The sequence below is a fragment of the Macaca mulatta genome, chromosome 12 (genome assembly GCF_049350105.2).
Source record: "Macaca mulatta isolate MMU2019108-1 chromosome 12, T2T-MMU8v2.0, whole genome shotgun sequence".
In the NCBI taxonomy this organism is placed as follows: domain Eukaryota; kingdom Metazoa; phylum Chordata; class Mammalia; order Primates; family Cercopithecidae; genus Macaca; species Macaca mulatta.
In genome coordinates this window covers 145,451,387-145,474,414 of record NC_133417.1, presented here as the reverse complement: position 1 = coordinate 145,474,414, position 23,028 = coordinate 145,451,387, and positions in this window count along the sequence as shown.

The window sequence follows — 23,028 nt, the reverse complement described above, 5'->3', positions numbered from 1 at the left end:
CTCTCAACTGGAGGGACAAGGAGATAGGGCGGCTTGCTCTGCGGGGCACCACTCTCCCGTCTCCAGCTCCGTCTCCGGCTCCAAGCTGGAGCTGCTGTGGGCTGTTTCCCTCCCCAGGCTGGTGTCTCCTGCCCTCTGTGGACCCCGGTGCCTCCTTTATGGTGTAGGACACTGTGAGTTGGGCAGAGCGGGCATCTTCCTGACCCAGGGCATGAGGGCTGCCCGGTGGGGGTGAGTGGGACTGCAGCTGAGCTGGGGTTTGGGTTCCCGACAGTGAGGGTCCCTGCCAGGATGGGGCACTCCGTGTCCAGATGGAAAGCAGACACAGTGCTCTGTCACCCGACAGGTGAGCTCTGCAGAGTGTTGGGGAGGCCAACTGGGGCCCTAGTGCATGGTGGTGTCACATGTGCTGGCCTCCACCCGTTGGCACAGGGACTGGCCACTCCCCAAGCCCTGCTCCAGGTTCCTGACTCAAGCCCCTGGAGGAGGCCTGTGTGGAGAAGGTCAGGGGCTCAGGGTGCCTGAGAGCCTGGAGCTCTGGAGTCCAGAAGGCTGCTCCTTCACATTCCCCTGACAGGGTCTGAGGCTGCTGTGAACCTGAGGGTTTGGGAAATCAGCCTCCACTTCGGGCTGCGAATCCCTCCGGCTCCTTCCCGCTCTGCGCTCTCCGCCGCCCCCGGCACCCCCATGTGTTTATGCCCCACTTATCTCCCGCAGCACATTTCGGAGGTGGATGTAAAGAAAATTCTGATCTTTTAAAATAGATTTCACAGGGGAGGTGGAAAGCGGGAAGGAAGGGATGAGTTTGTCTTGCGTTTGTTTTTAAAATAGGCCAGTGTGAGCCTGGTGTTTACGGCCGGCTGATGGTGTCGCCCCATCGTCCGTTCCAGCCCCCAGGACAGTCATTTCTGCTGAGCCCACGCACCATTTCTTGGCTTTTTGGTTCTCAAACCCAGGGCTGCATGGCCTCACGATGTTTGTGGTTGTGTGTGTGCACGCACGCGTGTGTTTGTGTGTGTGTGCGTGCGCGCACGCGTGTGGAGGTGGGTGAGCTGGGAACGAAGCCTGCGGGGAAGCTGGGCGGACCGCACCACCCGCGTCACCCTCTATCCGGTGTGTGCTCACGCGTGAGTGACAGGAAGTAGCTGGGGCTGCAGATACGTGCCCTGGGTGGCTGTGGCTGGAGATGATTGGCCGGGGTTGATTAGCATCTTAGGGGGCCACGCCGCTCCGTCCAATGCGGGCCGAATGGTCTTTGCACACACACAGCACTGAGGACATCCGCGCCCCGACCTGCAGCTGCATGGCTTCACGAGGTTACTGAGGGGCGCCGGTCGGGCTGGAGGCTCTCCTGGGAGAATCCCATTTTGGCAGCTTTCTCAGTGGTCCGTTTTCCTTCCTGTGGGCACCCCGAACTTTTGTGGTCACTGAGCCCTGACCTGCTGCCTGCAGCACCAGGACATCACCCAAGGACATTGTGGGGCCTGGTGCAGCGCTCCTGAGCACCAGGCTTCTGTAGAGGGGACTCCTGGCCACCCAGAGCAGCAAGACCTTCCATGAGCCGCTCCCCATCGGGGGCCAGCGAGCAGCAGGACCTCCCATGAGCTGCTCCCCATCGGGGGCCAGCGAGCAGCAGGACCTCCCATGAGCTGCTCCATCCTTGGAGCAAGAGTGAGCTGTGGGATCCTCCATGTGCTGCTCCACCACTGCTGGCCACCATTGCTCCAAGTCTAGTGCCTGTGGCAAATCCATTGCTCGATGGTCAGGATTCATGCCTGTGCAAGTGAGTAACATCTGTTTCAAAACTTGCAATGTGACAATTGACTAGTTTATGCAATTGGAAAATGTAAGGGGCATATGGGTTTCAGGCACAGCTGGAGCCAGGAGGTGAGTCTGTCATCAGATTACTGTCTCCATCTGCCTGTCTAGCTCTGCTCTGCTTCCCCTTGGGTAGCTTCATTCTTGGGCACGCTGTCTCTCCAGTTAGACGTGACAGGGCCATAAGAAGCTCCAGGCATAGAGCAACTCTCTATTTTCAATAACCTTCCAAGACTCTCAGGAGTCAGAGTGGCCAGCCTGGGTCATGTGCCCATCCAGTCACTGTCTCCAGAGCTGGGCAGTACTGACTGGCCAGCCTGGGTTATGTGTCTGTGGCCAGGGCCACTGGACTGCGGAGAGGGTCATTTTTGGAGCAAACACCGAGAGCCGTTCCCTAAGGAAGGGAATGAATGGTAGACAGGCAGAAACCACATGTGCGGCCCGAGTGCAGCCATGCTGGGAGTGGCCAGCAAGCGCTCCCATGGAGAAAAACTATTTCTGAAGGTAACAGCCCTCCTCAGGGGTGTTGGAGCTCCTCTTTCCCTCCTCTTTCTTCCTTGGGAGCAAAAACTCTGCGGCTGCCAGGACCTGCCTCTCTGCAAACCCCTGTAAAGCTTCAAAGGGGCCTGTCCACCTTGCCAACTTTGATCTCAGGAGGAAACTTGCTCAGACACATGATCAGAAGGAATGTGTACAATTCCAGGTATGCACAGGCACCTCCCTGGGCAGAAAGCAAGACACTTTCATCGCAGGCTGTGGGAGTCACCATCTGAAGAGACTCTATGTCCTTGAAAGCACTTTTCTTTTTATTATGTTTGAAATTCAGCAATGAAAACTGCTTTTGTCTTGCCTCTCTGGAAGCTGTAAGGATGAGAAGGTGGAGCGCTGTCATGGAAAGAGGCAGAAATTTGGTGACACGAGAGCGATCTCAGGACAGGGTGAAGCCAGGGATCAGGACTGTGGCGCCCAGTCCCAGCTCAGCTAAGCCAATGTGTGTCTTTGGGTAAGTCGCTTCCCCCTTCTGGGCCCTGGTTTGAACTTTCATAACAAAAACCACCTTCATGCCCTCATGACACTTTGCACAGTGTCATCAGCATTTGGGGCCACATGATTTCTGCAGATCCTTCACGTCTAGAGTTTTCTTATTCTAGGCTCCAGGCTTAAGGTGAGCAGTTGAAACCCTTGGATCAAATGGCATAATCATTTCTAAAAGTCAGCCTTCCAAATTCCAGACTCGGTCTGGGAGCAGAGAAAAGAGCTTCTGGAAACAAGAGTAAAGACAGCATGAGCTGCAGGGGGCCTCAGAGGTGTGTCCTGCACCTGCTCAGGAAAGACCTTCCTGGAGACCTGGTCACTGAGAGGGCAGGAAGAAGGCATGGCAAACACAGGTGGTCCTTTAAAGACTTGACCATGAGGAGCGGGAGAAGGTGAAGATAGCTGGCGGGATGCAGGGTCTGGGAACATTTCTGAGAAAGGAGGCACTTGGAGCAGCTAAATTGCCAAGGGCAGAGGAACTGGGCAGGGCTGGGGTGAGATGCAAGCGGTGCCCCATGGTGCAAGGCTGTGACCAGGGTGAAGGGGATGCTGGTGGGTGATGGGGGCAAGGGCACACCCCTCTTCTTCTTCTTCTTTTTTTTTTTTTGAGACGGAGTCTTGCTCTGTTGCCCAGGCTGGAGTGCAGTGGCGCGATCTTGGCTCACTGCAAGCTTCACCTTCCGGGTTCATGCCATTCTCCTGCCTCAGCCTTCTGAGTAGCTGGGACTACAGGCGCCCGCCACCTCGCCTGGCTAACTTTTTGTATTTTTAGCAGAGACAGGGTTTCACTGTGTTACCCAGGATGGTCTCGATCTCCTGACCTCGTGATCCACCCACCTCGGCCTCCCAAAGTGCTGGGATTATAGGTGTGAGCCACCGCGCCCGGCCGGTGCGAACCCCTCTTCTATTGCACAGGGAGGAAGTGGTGCAGGGGCTTCTGGGCCTTGATTTTCTCAGTGCAATGGGAGTCAAGGTCATGGCTAAGGAAGGGAGGTAGGGGTAGGGTTTCTGGTCACCTTCCAGAGCTTGACCTTGCAGGAAGGAGCCTTACTCTGCAGCTGTGCTCCTTGGCCTGGGGGTAGAGTCACAGGCTGGATGGATGGATTTCAAGGACTGGGAGAAGAAGGATGGGCAGCCATGGTTTCACGTTTTGTGGGGCCTGAAGTTCCTCCCAGGTCCTTGGCCAGCCTGTGTGGGTGAGAGCCCTGGGACTCCAGCCTCAATAGCATCTTGGTCAATCTGCCTGCATGTCCCACCATGAGGAAGGAACACCATGTGGGCCTGGGTCTCGGAGGGGACAGACATGTCCCTGGTCTCACCTGCCTGGTTAATGGGATTTGGGGCTCAGGGCCAAAGAGGGGCCCCCTGGGGCATGGGGATCCTCATGACTCAGGCTCTCTCCTAAGCACACAGCGCCATGCTCACCTCGGGCAGGACCCAAACACGGTGCCAGCTCTAAGTCTCCTAGGTGTTCAACTTGAACTTCCCAAGGTGGTACCACTGAGCTCCTGACTCCAGAATCTCCCAGCCAGGGCATTTGGGATTTTGTCCTCCTTCACACACAGGGATGGCACACTGCCCCAGAGGGAAGTGTCTGAGCTGGGGACTCTCGGATGTCGCTTCTCCTGGATTGGGGGACGATGGCCCCAGGCCCCTGTTTCAGCCCCTGTGTTGCACTGCTTTGGAAGATTCAGTTCAGCCTTCATCTCTTAGTGCAGGGGAATATGTGTCAGAGTGTGTGCGATGGCACTGGCTTGGAATAAAAGAAGAATGAGATTCCTTTGCAGTTTGTAGGTGAAGCTCAGTCACCACCCTGAGACAATGAGGAAAGCTGCCTCATCTGGAGGAGACGGCGTGGGGCTGAAAGTCAGCTCTGGAGGAGACGACGTGGGGCTGAGGGTCATCTCAGATATAGTTATGGAGCAGCAGGAGACACATCTCAGCCTACTCTTCTTTCATCTGAGAGGAGAAAGCACTCAAAGGGCTTTAAATTAAAATCAATTCCTGTTAAATCCTGGGCTAATTTGGTTGGCCATCTCTTTCAGCTTGAATGGAGGTGCAATAAAGCGAGAGCACTTTCTGTGAGATCCTGAAGGACCCTTGGAAGTGACCTCGTCCTGTCTCCCTCCAGGGAGCCAGGGAAGGCGTGAGCCTACGGGGCGACGACATGCCAGCCTCTGCCCAGGGCGTCCTATCGAGGTCCTGGAGAGATCTGTGTCCCTGGCCACACTGGGACAGTGTCAGCTCCCATCCATCTGGTCCTAGTTCTTGCTCCTAATTCTGCCTCCTGGTTCGCAGAGCCCAGAGAACCCTAGACAACATGACAGGCACCACACTGAACGTGGGACTCACTTGATCCCTTCAGGCGTCCCTCTGAGGGGGGCTCACGCTCACGTGTGAGGGAGCAGAGGCTCCAAGAAGGACAGGGACTTGCTGCTGGTCACACAGCTTAGGTGTGCATGGTGGGTTATAGAGTGACACCCCCCCAAATGGCACAGCCACACCCTGATCTCTGGTACCTAACAGTGTGACCTTATTTGGTCTTTGCAGATGTAATTAAGGATCTGGAGGTGTGATCCTCTAGATTTAAGGTGGACCCTAAATCCAATGGCTGTGTTTTCATAAAAGAGAGTGTGGCAGAGACAGACACAGCAGGGAAGTCGCATGAAGACAGAGACAGAGACAGCAGCGGAGCAGGCACAAACCAGGGAAACCAGGAGCCACTGGGTGCCGGAAGAGGTGTCAGGACCCTCCCCCAGAGCCCCCGCTGGCCATGCAGCCGCCTCACAGGGACACCTGCTTAGGGGACGAGGGGAAGAGGTGGAGGGTGGCCAGAGGCATGGAAATGGGACAGGAGGACGCTGTCTGTTCATCCACAGCCGTCCCCTTCTGGAAAGCCTTTCTGAACGGGAAGGTGGGCTGGCTGCCATGAGCTGCAGTGACAGCCCCTCACAGCCACGGTCCTCAGGGCCATCCCAGGAGGCACCTGACCTCGTGCAGGTTGGGGGTTTCCCACTCCCAGAGCCTCCGGGGGCTCGGCGCCCCTCTGCCCACTTTCTGTCCAGCTGGATTAGGAAGCTCACGTTGGCCTCTTCAGAGCAAACCTCACCCACATCCCATGCAGGGATGAGCAGGACCTGCGAGCCCACCCTGTGACGGGAAGGCCCACAGTACAGAGGCAGGGAGCCCCTCCAACGGTACGCACCACCAGGGTGCCAGATCAGGCTAGACCAGGCGGCCGGCACCCACCTGCAGCACAGGCAGTCCTGAAATCCTCTTTCCACACCGGAGCCCCTCTTCCCTGTATGGCCTCCAGGCCGCCTCCCTCTGTTAGGATTAAGCCCAGCTTCCTCAGGGAGACCCTGTCTGTCTCCATCACCGGCACTGTCTCTGGCCCCAGGCACCTTCACACTCTCACTCCCAGCTGCACGGCCGCCACACACCCAGCTGGGGTTTCCATTAGGCCCAGTAGGTTCCCCACCTCGGTCTCCTTCAGTGGGTTCCTTGTACACCACTGAGGTCAGGGCCACATCACAGTTATTTCTGAGTGTCCAGGGCCGTGAACACGGAGCTGCCACAGTCAACATTCCCTGTACATGGATGTAGGGTCGACCACTGTGCCCTGTGGGGGCCTAGGTCACAGATAAATCCCAGGCCTTGTTCAGAGATGGTGAAGGGTGCCCGGTGGCAATAGCAGGGTGTCCTCTGAGCCCTGGCACTTCTGAGCTCAGGGCTGAGTGACCACCCAGGTAGCCACTGTGGGCCCAGCCCTTCTGCGTGGTGCTGGGAGGTGTGGGGGCTCTGTCGTCTTCTCGGGTCCTGGGGAGATGTGCCTTCTGTGGCCACGTCTCAGCAGCTCCCACGGCCCACCCAGTGAACCGGGAAGTGTGAACTAGCACCTGCTCAGGCCAGTGACTCATCCGAGTGTCGTTAGCTGTTAATTATAATTAAACCTTTGATGAGTTGTGTTTCTTATCTTCTTAATTAAAATAATTATGACTAATGGAGTGGATGGTACTGAACTCCGACAGGTCTCCTGGAACACGTTACAGTGCCCGAACCCAGCTCCAGGGTGAGCTGGATGGACAGGGTCCCTGGGCCGCCAATGGCAAGTTCTGGGTCACCCTCAACCCCCAGGGCCAGCCCAGCACCCCTGGGGGAGGAGCGGGGGAGGAGCCACTGCTGATTCTGTCTGCCCAGCACAAACCCCCATCTCTAAACCAGGGCTTGCTCCCAGATGGACAGCCAGTGGGAGTGGGAAGGAGGGAGCGCTGGGGAGGGAAGGTGCAGAGAGGCCCCTTCTCCCTCCTCGCCTGGTCCCTGGACATCTGCCAGTCCCAGCCGGTAGTGAATGGCCGATGTCACCACGGCCCTGGCAGAGCCACGGTACTTCCCATCTTACAAAGTACTCTCGGTGCTGCCGGGTCACGATGTCCCCTCCCACCCTGCTGGGCCTCCGTCTTACAGAGAAGCAGCCAGGCCCAGGGAAGACTTGCTCACCAAGGGCAAAGGGCAGTGAGTCGGCCACAGGAACACAGCCCCCGGCCTTCAGGGCCAGCCACCACCCACGCCAGCCACCCTGGATGTACAGAATGTACCCGTGCATGGGGGCCGGAGGTCGGCTATTCCGGGATCCGTGGCCAGGGGGTGACCAGCCCCACCCCCGCTGAGGACTTGGCCTCCTTCCGTGTGGGATGAGGGGATGGCAGGCTGGCCTCTGAGGCTGCTTTGTGAGGCCACAGGGCACCACTCGAGTGTGAGGAGCCCCAGGCTCAGCACACAAAGGTCTCACCCAGCCCGTGACTGACCCCGGGCAGCCCAGCGTGAGTCGGCTCTCAGGCCACACCCACCTGCTCTGAGGCTGTGGTTTCCCATCGCTACCCAGAGGCGTGGCCTCCTGCAGGCGTGTGGTCAGCCCAGGCTGGGCTGGGGGTCACAGCCCTGCTGGTCATAGGCAGGCTGGGTCGTCTCTAGGGACTGGCAGCCAGGTCCCTGCTGCCCCTTCTCTACCAGCCGCTTGGGCTCAGAGGTGCCAGGCCCTCTCCTCATGCCCTTTATGGGTGGGGGCGGAGGGTTTGTGCCCACCCTTTCTTCTCAGCGAGGCTGAGCAGGGGTGAGGGCTCTGCACACAGTTGGTGGGGGCCAGTGTGGCACCAACTGGGACTTGCTGCCTGACCCTAGGGGTCTCCGTGGTCAGCCCCAGCCCTGGTGCCCACCTGGGCAGGTCAGAAATGGGACAGTGTGGTGGCCAGGAAGGCTTCAAAAACCAGAAAGTGGGCTCCATGGTGTCTTCCTCTCCATGGCAGAAGGAAGCCAGGAAGCACGGGTCCTGACCCTTCCCCAGGGTCCCCCTCTGTCCTGACCTCCTCCACCCCTTCACATAGGGCTCCGTCAGCCTGTGGCTCTCATCCTGGGCACCTGTGCCCACTGGTCCTGCTGCAAACTGCACCCAAGGGCCTCCAGTCCGGGCCCCTTGTCTGTCCTCAGCCTCGAGACTCCGTGTGGCCGGGCTGGGGTCTTCCACTGCCGTGGCAGTGCTCTGGACTGTGCTCTCCTGGGATCCCTCCTCCCTCTTCAGCCCTCATTCTCCTTTCCCAAGGACTCTCTTTTATGGGGGTCAAAGGAAGAAGGGTCCATCCCAGGAGTCTCCATGGCCAGGAAGATGTGGCCTTTTCTCCCAGGATCCTCATCAACATCTCCTCCACCCCAAGCTGGGCCGATTTCCCTGTGTGTCAATTCCACCCTTGCAGGGATGACTGTGGGATGGGGAGTGGGGGAGGAGGTGGCATCATCTGATTGGCCGGCCTGGTAGAGGTGGAAGATCCAGAAGTGTGATTGACAGAGGGACTCAGCAGTGTCTCAGGAGGTGGGGAGGGGAGGTCCCCAGGGCAGGTGTTGGGGTCCCCAGAGCTGACCCACAGGAGCCCCCAGCCAGAACTCCTTGGGTAATGCCTACTCCCCTGTACTGTGTCTCAGGAAGGTCCCTGCCTACCTGGCAGGTGGGACGGGCTACTTGGGCTGTGCTAGAAACTCTTCCAAGAGTCCCTGGAGGCCAGATCTGGAATCGCCTCCAGAGAAAATCTTCAACCACTGGCTTGCAGCCTGGGAGGGAGGGAGGCCCGGGGAGGAGGAGACTGCGCAGCTGCTGAGGACCCAGCAGAAACAAGAGCCCCTTCTCCTCCCAGACCGGCCCTGTGCGGCTTGGTCTCAATGCTCCGCTGGCTCAGACCAATGGGAAACAGTAAATGCATTCAGTGTGACGGAAACGGGCCCGCCCCACTCAGAGGTCAGGGGAGCCTGCAGGAGCAGCATGGGGTCTCCCTACTGCCCCTGTGAGCATTGAGACCATCTCAGCCAGGTCAGCTGAGCCAAGGTGCAGGGCTGGGGAGCCCGTTACTGGGAGGGCCCTCCAGCGTGCCCAGGCAGACAGAGGGCAGGGGCTGCAGGTGGGTGGGGCCTTGAGAAGGCACAGACAGAAGCAGGGTGTGTGGCCAGTGAGGTGCACGGTGCGGGCTGTGGCATGTGGTGGCCTCGTTGCTGGACGATTCCTTCTGCAGACCTAATTGTTGGGCTCAGTAAAGGAGCCTGGTGGGGAAACAGGTCAGGAATGCAGCCCGAGGCAGACAGAGGCCTGCGCCATGAGGAGGCAGTGTGCGGAGCAGCAGGGCCACGGGACTTGCTTCCATTGCAGAACGTGCAAAGGAGACGGGAGACAGCACACAGGATTCTGTCCAAGAAGACTGGAGGGAGAAACCCCAGGAAGGAAGTAGCCACATGAGAGACCCCATGGGGTAGGGAGCCTGGGCCAGCCTCCGGGACCTGAGGGTTCTGGGAGAGAGCCAGCAAAGCCCAGGCCTTGGTCCCACCGGTCCCCCCGCCACCCACCCAAAGGGACTCGGACACCGAGAAGTCTCCTCCCGTTGAGCAGTCTGAAGAGGCCGTGTCCCGACACCTGTTAAGAAGCCCAGTGAGACCCTGGGCAGAGGACCAGCTGACCTGCCCAGCCTCACGGCCGCAGAGCCTACGCCACAGGGCTGTGGCTCTTTGTCACACAGCATGGAAAACTGTTACACCTGGGCTTTGCCATCTGATAGGCTCTAGTTAGAACTCCGCTCTGCCCCTGCTGGTGGGTCACTGTGGGCAGACCTCAGCCCTTCTGTCCCCTCATACTCACCAGGGGACAATGGTACCTCCCCCAGGGCTGGTGTTGAAGATGAACTGGGAAATGCACAGAAAAGCTCAGCTGGGAGCTTGCGGGGACAGGAGGGGCCATCATCATCACAGGTGTGCGGTTGAGGGAGATGGGTCCACTTTCTCTCTTCCAAGCCTGGTCAGGCCCTGCAGAGGGCGGGGCAGGGCCTGCGGAGCATGACGCAGTGACCCCAGCACTTGGGGTGTCTTTGGGTCAACCCTTAGGGTGACAGATGCTGGCTGGCACAGCCCCTAGCCTTCTCCACTTGGCCAGCACAGACCCAGCACCTCCCAGCCCACCCCACAGACCACATGCCTGGATCCCTGACCTGGGGTGGGGAAGGGAAGAAAGGACCCTCGAAGTGGGAGAAACTGCAGATGAGCCCAGGGACTGATGCACCTGGGCCAAGCTACAGGGGCTGCGTCCGCAGCCCTTCTGCTCCCTGGGGGTGTCCTCTGTGCGTTAGCAGCTGCTGGTTGCAGCTGGTGCTGGAAGATGATGGCAGAATATGAACTCAGAGGGTCCCTTCTGCCGAGTGAACCCTGAGGCAGCTGCCCCCGAGGACAGGCAGGGCCCTGGCCTTGGAGCCCCGCACCCATAGCTCCCTGTGGGAGCTCCTGGCCAGCTGGCTGGCTGGGGCCCACCTTCAGGGAAGGAGCAGGGGGTGGATGAGGCTGGGAGGGAGGGAGGAGCCCTGTAGAGGCTCGCAATTTTCCTAGGCCTGCACTGGGAAGCTCGGGCAGCCCTGGCTTGTTTCCAGCCTGCCGCCAGACTGGGGCCACGCTGTCACCAGCCCAACCCCCAGCCCCAGCAGTGCTCCTTAGGGGCTTCACACTGCCACGGAAGAGTATTTATAAGGTGGCAGGACCCACCCCATGGGCACAGAGCCCAGTCTCCCCCTTGGGGGACCGTCCAGCTTCTAAAAGGCCCAAAGAGGCATGCCCAGGGCAGCGTGCCAAAAACCAGCATCTCCATCTTTCTGAAAGGACAGACAGAAGGGTCTGGAGAGACTGGGCCCGGGGCCAGCCTCGGGGCCTCCGGGAAGAACAATCCCAGCAGGTCCTGTCTCCCCAAGCACAGACAGACCCACCATGGTGCTGTGCTGGGCCATTCAACCTCCCACAGGCAGAGTTGAATCTGTGCAGACAAGCTGGAGGGTCTGGGGGCTGGCAGACTGACCTCCTCAACAGGGTGGCGATCCCAGGCCCCAGAGCAGTTCCTGTGCCCTCCCCTCATCTGTCAGTTATTTTGGCTTCCAGGGGCTCCCCTGCCCGCTTCCCAGGACACTGGTGCTTCCCAGGTAGGACCCCTCTCTCGGTGCTCCAGGGCGGCGCAGATTCTCAGGAATCTCTATACACATCTCCCCTGCTCCCTTCCCAGGACCCCACTGCTTCCCAGGTAGGACCCCTGTCTCTGTGCTCCAGGGCAGCATGGATCCGCAGGAATCCCTACACACACATCTGCCCTGCTCAGTGCCAACAAGTAAATGAAACCACATGGGGTAGCGTGAAGCTTCTATAAGCTTTTACACAGAATGAAAACACAGATGAGCTCCACCCCAGAAGTGCAGCAGGCACAGAGCTGGGCTTTGTCAGCCTCCAGGAGGATCAGGGGACACCAAAGTGAGGGTTTGGGGTGGGGTGTATTAGTCAGTTCTTGCACTGCTATCAAGACATGTCTGAGACTGGGTAATTTACAAAGAAAAGAGGTTTAATTGGCTCATGGTTCTGCAGGCTGTACAGGAAGCATGGCTGGGGAGGCCTCAGGAAACTTACAATCATGGTGGAAGGTGAAGGGGAAGCAGGCAGGTCTCACATGGCTGGAGCAGGAGGAAGAGAGAGAAAGTAGGGACATGCCACACACTTTTCAACAACCAGATCTCTTGATAACTCATTCTCTCCATGACAGCACCATGGGGGATGTTGTTAAACCCTGAGAATCACCCCATAATCCAATCACCTCCCACTAGGCCCTGGCTCCAACATTGGAGATTACCAACTGACATGAGATTTGGGTGGGGACACAGATCCAAACCATATCAGAGGGTGAGGGAGGAGAAGCCCTTAGAAGAAAGGTCATGGGGGAGCTAGAAATGCTCCTTCCTCAACAACTGACTGTTGAAATGCAGCCCATTCACCAAGTCCAGCTTCAATGCTACCACTTCCAGGCAGCCCTCCAGGGTTCCTTCCTCACCTCCTTCTCTATGGTGCTGTCCCTTTGTGCTGCCTCCATCATCTCTAGTCTTGTGTCTCAGGGAGTCATAGTCATGCTCATGTGGCAGGCCAGGTTCAAGGGTTTGAGCAGGGACCCACGTTATCTGACCTCCTTTCCACAGGGTCCCTTTGGCTACTGGCCAAAGTGGACTGAGGTTGGAGACTCTTTAGGAAGTGATGGTGAGAAGGTGGGATTCTGGACAAATCCTGAGGGCAGAGCCGGAGGATGAGGCTGCAAGAGAGAGGAGTTGAGATATTTGGCTTAACTAGTGGAGGGACGGCCCGGCAAGGCACTGGGAGCAGAGATGAGGGAGGACCAGATTTTGGAATGGGAAAGTCAGGCTTGAAGTATCAATTCCCAAGGGTGAGGCCCTAGGACATGTGTGTGTGGTCAGTGCCCACCTGTAGATGAGGGGACGGTGTCACCGTGAGTGCCTGTGCCTGTCTTGGCCTGGAGGGTGGCCAAATGGGGGCAGGTCCTCTGACCAGGGTGTGGGAAGGAGTGGACTGTGCAGAGTCTGGGACAGAGTCGGAAAAGTGTGTCTCCTCCACCCTGTCCTGTGTGTGTGCATGTGTGTTCATGTGTGTGCACACACTGCACTGTGATGGGTGTCAGAGTCATCCGGTTGCCCCTCTGCAACTTCAGCCAAGCCTTGGCCCCTCTGGGGCTGCATTGCGCCACCTCCTCCCCTGCCTTGTCCCTGGAGGTTGCAGCTTGCTGGGGTAGGGAGAGGGGGACCAAGGCTGGAGAAACCGGGAGGAGCACGCACAGGCTATCTGAGCACCCAGAGCAGCTGAGCACCGGCTCTCAAACAATCCACCACATCTGTGCAACCCCGTGGTCACGACTAATTGCAGACCCGCAGTCCAGGCCCACATACAGCTCCGGAGTCCAGCTGCTCAGAAAAATCTTTCCCAACCAACAGCTGCAGGAGGCGGCCTCCCTCGGGAGCAGCAACAGCAGAGCTGGCCCCAGGGGATGTGTTTGTGTGATCTGGAAAGGGTTCATTTTCTTGTGAAAACAACAATTTGAAGGAAAGGTCGTCAGGGATAGCTTGGAGTGACGGAGTGACAGGGTTCTTGGAGATTTAGATTAGAGGCTTGACATTCCCTGGGGTGTTTAAAACTGGCTCCCGGGTCAAGAAAAATTTGAGCATTTCTTTTAACTCAACTCTCTGAGTTTATGGGTCATGAAACCACAGCTCGGAGAGTGTAGGGTTATTTGACATTTCCAGTCCATATGGAAAGTAAATTGGATCCACTGTATTGGTCATAAATAACAATTTCCTCAACACCACCAAACATTGCACTTCTGGGCACATCACCGGGGCCCCTTGGAGGACAAACCAAGATGGCAGCCCTCCCTCATGGGGGCCAAAAGCTTGAGACAGGAAATACGAACAAAGAAGCATGAAATATTCTCATTTCTAGACAATGTATTTATTCAAGACTCAAGAAAAAGTGTATTTTAAAAATCCTAACAACTTAGTAAATATGGCTATATTTAGCTGTTTATATATAGAATCTATAGCTGCTGATATATAAGATCTATAGCTATATCTGTTTTTCAGTATTTTTACTATAGACCAGAAATAGCTTGAAAAAAGAAGAGAGAGAGAAAAAAAATCCATTTCAAACTTGCCATAGGAACACACTTCTTAAAAAAGGTTTAACCTGAAAATGTCTGGACTTCCTAAGGAGACTGCAACTCTGTGTGTTCGCTTGGGTTGCTATGCCAGAATACCCTCGACTTAAACAAGGAGCATTTATTTCTCGCAATTCTGGAGGCTGGGAGTCTGAGATCCCCTGGTGTCCGGTGAGGACCCGCTTCCTGGTTTATAGACAGAGATTTTCTCCTGTAACCTCCCATGGTGGAGAGCAGGGAGAGGAAGCCAGCGCTCTCTGGCCTCCTCTTGTAAGGGCATTGATCCTTCCCAGAGAGCTCCACTGTCATGACCTGATCACCTCCCCAGAGGCCCGACCTCCAAATGCCATCACGCGGGGGATTTAGTCTTCCACAGGTGAAGGCGTGGGACAGGGTCCCCAGCACTCCCTCGTCTGCTGCACAGGAAGCTAGGCCCGGAGGGCGGAGCCGTTCCGCACAGACGCACCGGAAGATGAGACGCACTTCCTCCCAGTGAACATGTCGGTTCAAGTCTTTGCCAAGGACTCGAGGAAACAATTCTAAGTTAATCTGGAGAAATAAATATATAAAAATGAAACACAAAAAAAGGTAAGCCACTAAAACTTAAAAAAACTAACAAGGTGACAAGAAAGACGAGTCCCATCAGAAATTAAAACATCAGTGAGGGAGAATCAGTGATATGTAACACACGGAATGTCCAGGAGACAGGGCGGGAAGACTGGCCTGCCACCAAACGCCTTTCATTCATCTGATTCTGTGCCATTTGCGCCTATTATGTATTTAAAGCGTGTATTTTTTTTAAATGAACGCTATCAGGATTTCTCTCTTTATATGTAGGCCAGTGTGTTGCTGATGCAAGGACAGACCGCCCAGAGGAAGACTGCAGGACACACAAATCTTTAAAATATAATGAAGCCACAATGATAAGTCAATGGATAAGATTAAGGTTATTTAATGAATAATCAATTAAGGAATTTTTGGAGAAGGAAAAATAACACAAAAATCTAAAATGAATCAAAGTAAATCGCTTAAAAGTTAGAGTTAAATGTAATACAAATCAAACCATAAAAAGCTTATAGAATGCAAATATAAGTATTAAGTCCCTTGATGGGGAAAATCTCATTTTAAAAGCAAGGGAAAGGCAAAAAAAAAAAAAAAAAAAAAAAAAGTCAACAGATAGGACTACATACAAAGTGAAGATATTTAAGCTTAATAACAACATAACCAAGTTGTTATTAAGGCAAAAGACAAAAATCAGATAAAGAAAAATATTATAAATAAATACCAGACACATACAACAACTAATGAATGACAATTAACACTACAATGAAATCTCAATGAATAAATGGACATTGAGAAACAGTTAATATAGGAAGCTATCATTTATTAATAAATATATAGAAAACTCTCATAAAACAGTCATGAAATCAAGGAAAAATGTTATTACAGAGGTGGTTTCAAGAAAAAAATCGTCCATTATTGTAGGAAGGTGTACTATAACTATTCTATGAAGCATTATGTGAAGAAACAAATTTGTTTTTGCTGTTTAATCCACTTTTGCAACCCTATTTTATAAAAACAATCATAAATAAAGAAAAAGGCTTTATGCAGTAACATAGTCAGGAAAGCAAAACAATATCTGTCTTGAAGCTATACCTATGGAGGAGCTAAGAGAAATGTGACATGGTCGTGGACTGGAATACTACACAGCCGCTCTACACTGCTTTCTCATGCTTACACTCAACACGTGCTTTCTCAGCCAAAGTCAGTGTAAGATTTTCTGTAATGTATGAACCCAATTCATCAGACAAACCAGCAAGCTAGCTGGACACGGTGGCTCACACCTGTAATCCCAGCACTTTGGGAGGCCGAGGCAGGCAGATCACTTGAACTCACGAGTTCAAGACCAGCCTGGTCAACATGGCAAAACCCCGTCTCTACTAAAAAATACGAAAGCTAGCCAGGCATGGTGGCAGACGCCTGTAATCCCAGCTACTCGGGGGGCTGAGGCAGGAGAATCGCTTGAAGCCCAGTGGTGGAGGTTGTAGTGAGCCGAGATCATGCCATGGCACTCCAGCCTGGGAGACAGAGTGAGATTCCTCTCAAAAAACAAAAACAAAAAAACCAGCAAGCCAAAAAATAAAAATAAAAAGGAATAAGAATGTAAGGAAATACACTGATATTTGTAAGCAGTCATCTCTAGGTAGGGAATCTGTGCCTGAATTTCCCTTCATCCACTGTTTTGCAGCCTCTGAATTTTCTCTTGTAATTATGTATTACTTTTATAATTTAAAAAATCAATACATATTATTAATTTTAGATGAGTTTACCAAGTTCGATGGTTAATACTGGGTGTGTCTGTGAAGGTGTTTAAATGAGTTTACCAAGTTTGATGGTTGATCCTGGGTGTGTCTGTGAAGGTGTTGCCAAAAGAGATTAATACTTGAGTCAGTGGCTGGGGAAGGCAGATCCACCCTTAATCTAGTGGGCACAATCTAATCAGCGCCAGTGAATATGAGGCAGGCAGAAAAACGTGAAAAAGAGAGACTGGCCTAAACTCCCAACCTACATCTTTCTCCTGTGCTAGATGCTTCCTGCCCTAGAACATCGGACTCCAAGCTCTTCAATTTTGGAACTCGGAATGGCTCTCCTTGCTCCTCAGCTTGCAAACAGCCTATTGTGGGACCTTGTGATTGTGTAAGTTAATAAACTCACATATATATGTGTATATATATAGTGTATATATATGCATATATATAGTGTATGTGTGTGTGTATATATATATATATACACTATTAGTTCTGTTTCTCTAAGAGAAACCTACTAATACACCAAGCTACTAGAGTTTGAGCTTCCCCTTCCTTTATGAGACATTTTTGATGTTAAAAACAACACTGGCTGTAATAACAAGATACAGAAACAACCCAAATTTCCAAAAATATAGGAGAGCATATATGACAAATCCAGCTACAAGAATGCTATGCAATCTTTAAAAATGACATGGGAGGAAAGTATTTAATGACATGGAATATTTGATGTATTAATGGTATGGACGTGTTTAATGTCACCAAAGGTAGTAACCAAAACTGCTAGAGCAACATAAGAGAGGATCTCATTTTTGTACAAACCTCTTAACTGCAAATGATGCTCACCATGTGTCCAGATGGCAGAATTATGGGCGACATTTGTTTTCTTCTTTGTATTTTTCAAAATCCAAGTTTTATATAAAAAATGTGTATTACTTTGAGAATCAGAAAAGAAAATCAAAGCTCACTTAAAAAACAAAAAGGACATTTCAACAAATATGAGAAGCCAACTGGATCTCCACAGGTAAAAGAATGAAGCGGGACTCCCACCCCAGCATGCACAAAATTTAAGTCAAAATGGAACAGAGACCTAGTGCAAGAGCTAAAACTATATAAATCTTAGAACAAAGTATAAGAGTAAATCTTTATGGCCTTGGGTTAGATAAGACACCCAAAATACAAGTGACAAAAGAAAAAAAATAGGTAAACTGAATTTCATCAAAATTTAAAACCTCTGTGCTGAAAAAATACCACCAATGAAAGAAAATCCACAGAATGAGAGAAAATATTTTCAAATCATTTATCTGGTAAGAGACGTGTATTCAGAATATATGAAGAACTCTTAGACCTCAACAACAAAAAGATAAATAACCAATTTAAAAATGGGCAAAGGATCTGAATAGACATTTCTCCGAAGAAGATACACGAATGTCTCCTAAACACACTAAAAGATGTTTCATTAGCCATTTAAAAAATGCAAATCAAAATCACAAGATGCCACTTCAGACTGAGTAGGATAACTGCAATTAAAAAAAACAGACAATAACAAGTGTTGACAAAGTTATGAAGAAACTGGAATATTCAGACGTGGCTGGTGGGAATCTAAAATTGTGCAGCTGCTCTGGAAAACAGTCTTGAAGTTCTTTAAAATGCAAAACATAGAGCTACCATATGACCCAGTGATTTTACTACTAGGTATGTATGTGCTCAAGAGAAACTGAAACAAATGTCCACACAAAAAAACTTGCATAAAATGTTTGTAACAGTGTTCATAATATCGAAAAAGTGTAAACAACCCCATTTTTCACCAACTGAGGAATGGATAGATTATGTGTGGTAACACACAATGTAATACTGTTTGGCAATAAAAAGGAATGCGGTACTGACACATGACACAGCGGTAGATGGACCTTGGACATATTCTACTAAAGGAAAGAAGACTGTCACACAAAACCATATTTTGCATGATTTTATTTATGTGCAATGTCCAAAATGGGCAAATCTATGAAGCTAGAAAGTAAATTAGGGGATGCCTAGGGGGTGGAGGAGGGACCTGAGGAGAGACTTAACAGGACGTGTAGTTTTTTTGGAGGGGGGTGACGAAAATGTTTTAAAATTAGAATGGGGTGATGCACAACTCTGAATATATAAAAAGCCATTGAATTTTACAATTTAAATGGATGAATGTATAATATAGAAATCATATCTCAATTAAGTTTTAAAAAGTATACAAAAATTACAAATACAAAAGCACAGGTAGAGAAAAGAAGGGAAGGAAAAGGCAGGGAGGGAAGGGAAGCAACACCCCTGCCAGGCCACCATTGATCTCAAAAGGTGAGCTCAAGGCTTTGCCTGTTTTGCTCATTTAGTCCTTAGCACAGCTCTAAGTGTGGGCATGACATTCTCATCTGTAAGGATCAGGTCACTATGGTCTCAAAATCCACAATGGCTGAGCCTATAAAGCCCAAGTCTGTTTGCACTCTCAGCCCTCTTGCCCTCTTTCTCCTACCTCAGCAGCTGCTAGTGTACGACTAGGAAGGTAATGCCGGAACCCATGCTTAGAAAACAACACATGCTTTCTCAGCCAAAGTCAGTGTAAGAAAATCTTGAGACAGGACCACTGGTACCACAGACTCCAGAGAGCCTGGCTGTGTTAGATCTTTGGCCATGGGTTCAATACATCATCTGTCATTTCCCTAAGAACCATTAAAGTCCCTCAAAATCTTGAACCCAGGATGCTACCCTGTGCCATGACTCTCTGCCTTGTCACTATTTCACCTGTGTTTATTACTGTCCACAGCCTCTGGATGGAGACAACAATCAGACATAGATCTGCCCCCACAGAGCTCACACCCGAGTAGGTGGGGACATGTGCCAAATACCTTTCGCAGGTGTTTAGCTTAGACCTGATCTATAACTGATGTTTAGAGTACTCTGAGAGCACACAGGAAAGGTAACTAACTGACTAGAGAGGCAGGACAGTCTCCATCCATCCATCCATCCATCCATCCATCCATCCACTCAACTATCCAACCATCTGTCCATCCATCCACCCAATTATCCATCCATCCTCCCAGCCATCCATCCCTCTGTCCATCCACCCATACACCCAATTATCTATTTGTCCATCCATCCACCCAACCTTATATCCACCCAGCCATCCATCCATCCATCCACCCAGCCATCCATCTCTTGGCCCATCTATCCTTCTACTCATCCATCCATCCATCCACCCATCTGCCATCTATCCATCCATCCATCCATCCATCCATCCATCCATCCATCCATCCATCTGTCCATCTGCTCATCCATTCATCCACCCATCTACCTATCCATCCATCTGAACATCCATTCTTCCATTCATTCATTCATTCATTCATCCACTCATCCATCCATTCAACCGTCCATCCAACCATCCATATCTGTCCATCCATTTGTCCATCCATCTGCCCATCTCTCCATCTGTCCGTCCATCCATCCATCCATCCACCCACCCATCTGGAGCTCCTTTCACTATACTGTTGTTGATGCTGAAGATTCATCGCAGAATTAGACAAGTTAAGGCCATTCTCTCATGCTTTCCAGCATATATAACATCAAACAACCATGTGAGATTATTTTAGATATGATAACCATGAGGAAATAAAACAGAGTAATGGATGGAGAAGGTCTGGGAGCCAGGGATGCCTTCTCTGGGGGCTGGTCATTTTGTGCTGAGGTTTATGGGGAAGAACCATCCATGCAAAGTTCTGGGGATTAGGGGCTCTAGGCAGAAGAGCCAACTCGGGAGTATCCAAAGGCAAGATTGAGCTTGGCTGAGGCCAGGACTTGGGACTCTGAGGGAAGGGGCCATCGTGCAGGGTCTCTTAGAGTGAGTTTGGCAAGCAGAGCAGGTGAGAAGAGCATACAAGGAGTCCTGGGGATAGGAAGGGACTTGGTTATGTCCAGGAAGACCAGGCAGGTAAATGTTATCTTTCACAGGGAAGAATTAAAAAGCAGGAATAGCCAGGAAATCCCTGGAAAAGGAGGACAGGGTGAAGTTGGGCTCAGGGAGTCGACTACCCCATGTAATACATGTTATAAAGCTCTGTGAGCACAACAGCATGACATTCATTCACTTACAGATGAACATACCAGTGGAATAGAGAATCCAGAGATAGACCCACAAGCAGTGGGCTGTTGTCAAGGTGGCATCCCAAGTGAGTGGGAGAAGATGGACTCTGTAACCAAGGGGTTTGGGACGCAGCAGAGCCGCATGGAAAAATAGAAAATTGGATCCACTTCTCACAGTGGACACCAAGTGAATCAGAGATGGAGTTATACAAGTATTAGAAAATAATTCATGTTATTTCCTTTACAACCTAAGACAGAGAAAAGCTTTTATAACCTTGACTCAAAATCCAGAAGCAATCAGGCAAGATGAACAAATTTGCCTTCACAAAATTAAGACCTTTGTCTGGCAAAATACACCATCTTCAAAGTCAAAGGACACATAAGACAATATTTGCAACTAATATTACAGATGCAAGGTTAATCACTTTTTGTATATCACTGATATACAAAAAGTTCCCAAAATGAAGAAAATATCCAAAGATCTGTGCGAAAATAGGTACAAGATATAAACAAATGCCTCTTAAACATAGGAAAAGGTGCAAATGCCTCTTAAACATAGGAAAACATGACTCAATCTTGCTCATATAAAAGAAATGTGAATTCAAACAACACTGAGATTCCATTTCTCACTGATCAGCTTGGCAAAAATCCAAAGATTTGACAACTTATTGTGTTGGTGAGGCTGTGGAGAAACAGATGTTCTTATTGATTACTGGTGGGAATGCACAATGAGGCAGTTCCTAGGGAGGGAGATAGTTGGCCAAGTTGCAGATACACATGGCCTTCAACCTACCGATATCAGTTCCATGAATCTCTGCCAAGAAAACGCTAGGGAAACAGCGACATTGGCACAGGCTGCTCTTTCATGGTGATAGCAAAAACGGAAAACTCCCAATTGCCCATCCAGGGCAACTGTTTGATTAAACCCAGGTCAGTCCCATAAGGAGTTCGTTGTAGGAATCGGAAGTCATGAAGGGAGCCGTGTGTGCCATGTGGAAGGCAGTGTCGTGTAAATGCAGTAAGAGGCAGGACATGTCAGAGAGGCTTCTAGAATGGCTTGGAGACGGGTATGCATGGTCTTCTCATATAAAAGAACCAAGGAATGCGTAAACCCTGACCTAATAAAAATGGCCTCCAGTGGGGGTGGGGAGAGAAGGTGGTGCGGGAGGGGAAGGGAAGCCGATTCTGGGGCTGACCTTGAGCTTCACGTGGGTCATGTCTCCTCTGGAACCATACAAATGCTTTACTAAACAACAACAACAAATCCTAAAGAACAAGAAAGGAATCCCTACAAATTGGAAACTGTCAGGAACAAGCAAACCTGTTTACTAAATTGGTGCTAAGAAATCTTCATGTGACTTAAAAAATAAACAGTATTTTGAGTATAGAATTTTAGGGAGATATATTCTCACTAAGAACAAAACAATAATTCCTTTAAAAAAAAAGTTCTCTTAAAACAAGGAATAGCAGAAGGGGAAAATAAGAAAATATTCTCTTCTCTGATGGGAAATGGAAGGACATCAAGCCCAACCCCCCTCCCCCCAGCCTTCCCCAGTCCCCCCACACATACACACACAGCGATCTGAGTCCTTCAGGGGACAGAGGTGACAGGAGCTGGGCCCGAGATTGACTGACAAGTAGGCCTGGGAGGGCACCAGTCTCTGCCGCCAGGTGTCCGTAGGGGCTTCCGGGGGTCTTTCCACGGGGCTGGGGCCTCTGGGTGGAGTGAGCCTGGGAACTGTCAGAGGCACAGGGGTTCAGGGGAGGGGCAGGAGGGACCCTCTGTGCTCGGTGCTTTCTGGGAGCTTCGGGCTGAGGCCGGGCAGCCCTTTGGCCCTCTGCTGCAGGCTTGCGTGGTGGTGCCCATTCCGGCCCAGCCCCTCCCAGGCACAGACACTTGAGCTCAGCTCAGCAGGCAGCGCAGAAATGATGACAGGTGCCACCACCCCCAGCCTGCCTGTCACTGGAAACCAGCTGCTTCCTGTCAGCAGTGCTTCAGGCCAAGGACAGTCAGGCCCACTTGGAGCTCCTGTTTCTTAACCCAGCCCCCTCCAAGCAGGCCTTCTTCTAATACTAGGGTCAACACATGTTCCTGGCTCCTGCTGTCCCCAGGGATCCAGGATGGAGGAGGCCCTGATGGGAGCGGGGATGAGGCCTGGAATGGGATGGATGGCTAGAGAGAGATGTCCCTAGGGAGATGGGATGAGGGGATGGCTGCTGGGGGGGAGGTCACTGGGGGAGGAGGCAGGAGAGACGTGCTGGCTGAGGAAGGATGTGTTCTACCCAGGAGGAGCAGAGGTGCAAACAGGAGGACAATGGGTGTCCCAGGCCAATGAGGGCCAGGCTGGAAGGCAGACCCGGAACAGGCAATTCCCATAGACCTTCTTGGGGGGCCAAGGAGCTTGGTTGTGTACCACCCATGGTGGTGGGGATTCTGGGCCTGAGGGTTCTGGGCTGGGAGTCACCCCACAGAGTTGTTCAGGGTCTCAGTGCACCCAAAGGATGAGGGAGGGGAGCTGGAGGGAGAAGGTTCCGGGTGGGCACTCCCCTGAGCATGCATGGGGAGAAACTGTTCCATTGCTCAGCTAAGCTGACGTGGTACTCCTTCCATTGTGAGCATGGAAGAAAGTGACTCGGTCCCAGAAGAAGCCATGGTGTCTTCCCATCACTGCAGCTGTGGCCGGGGTCCCCAGGCGGCGAGGTGCC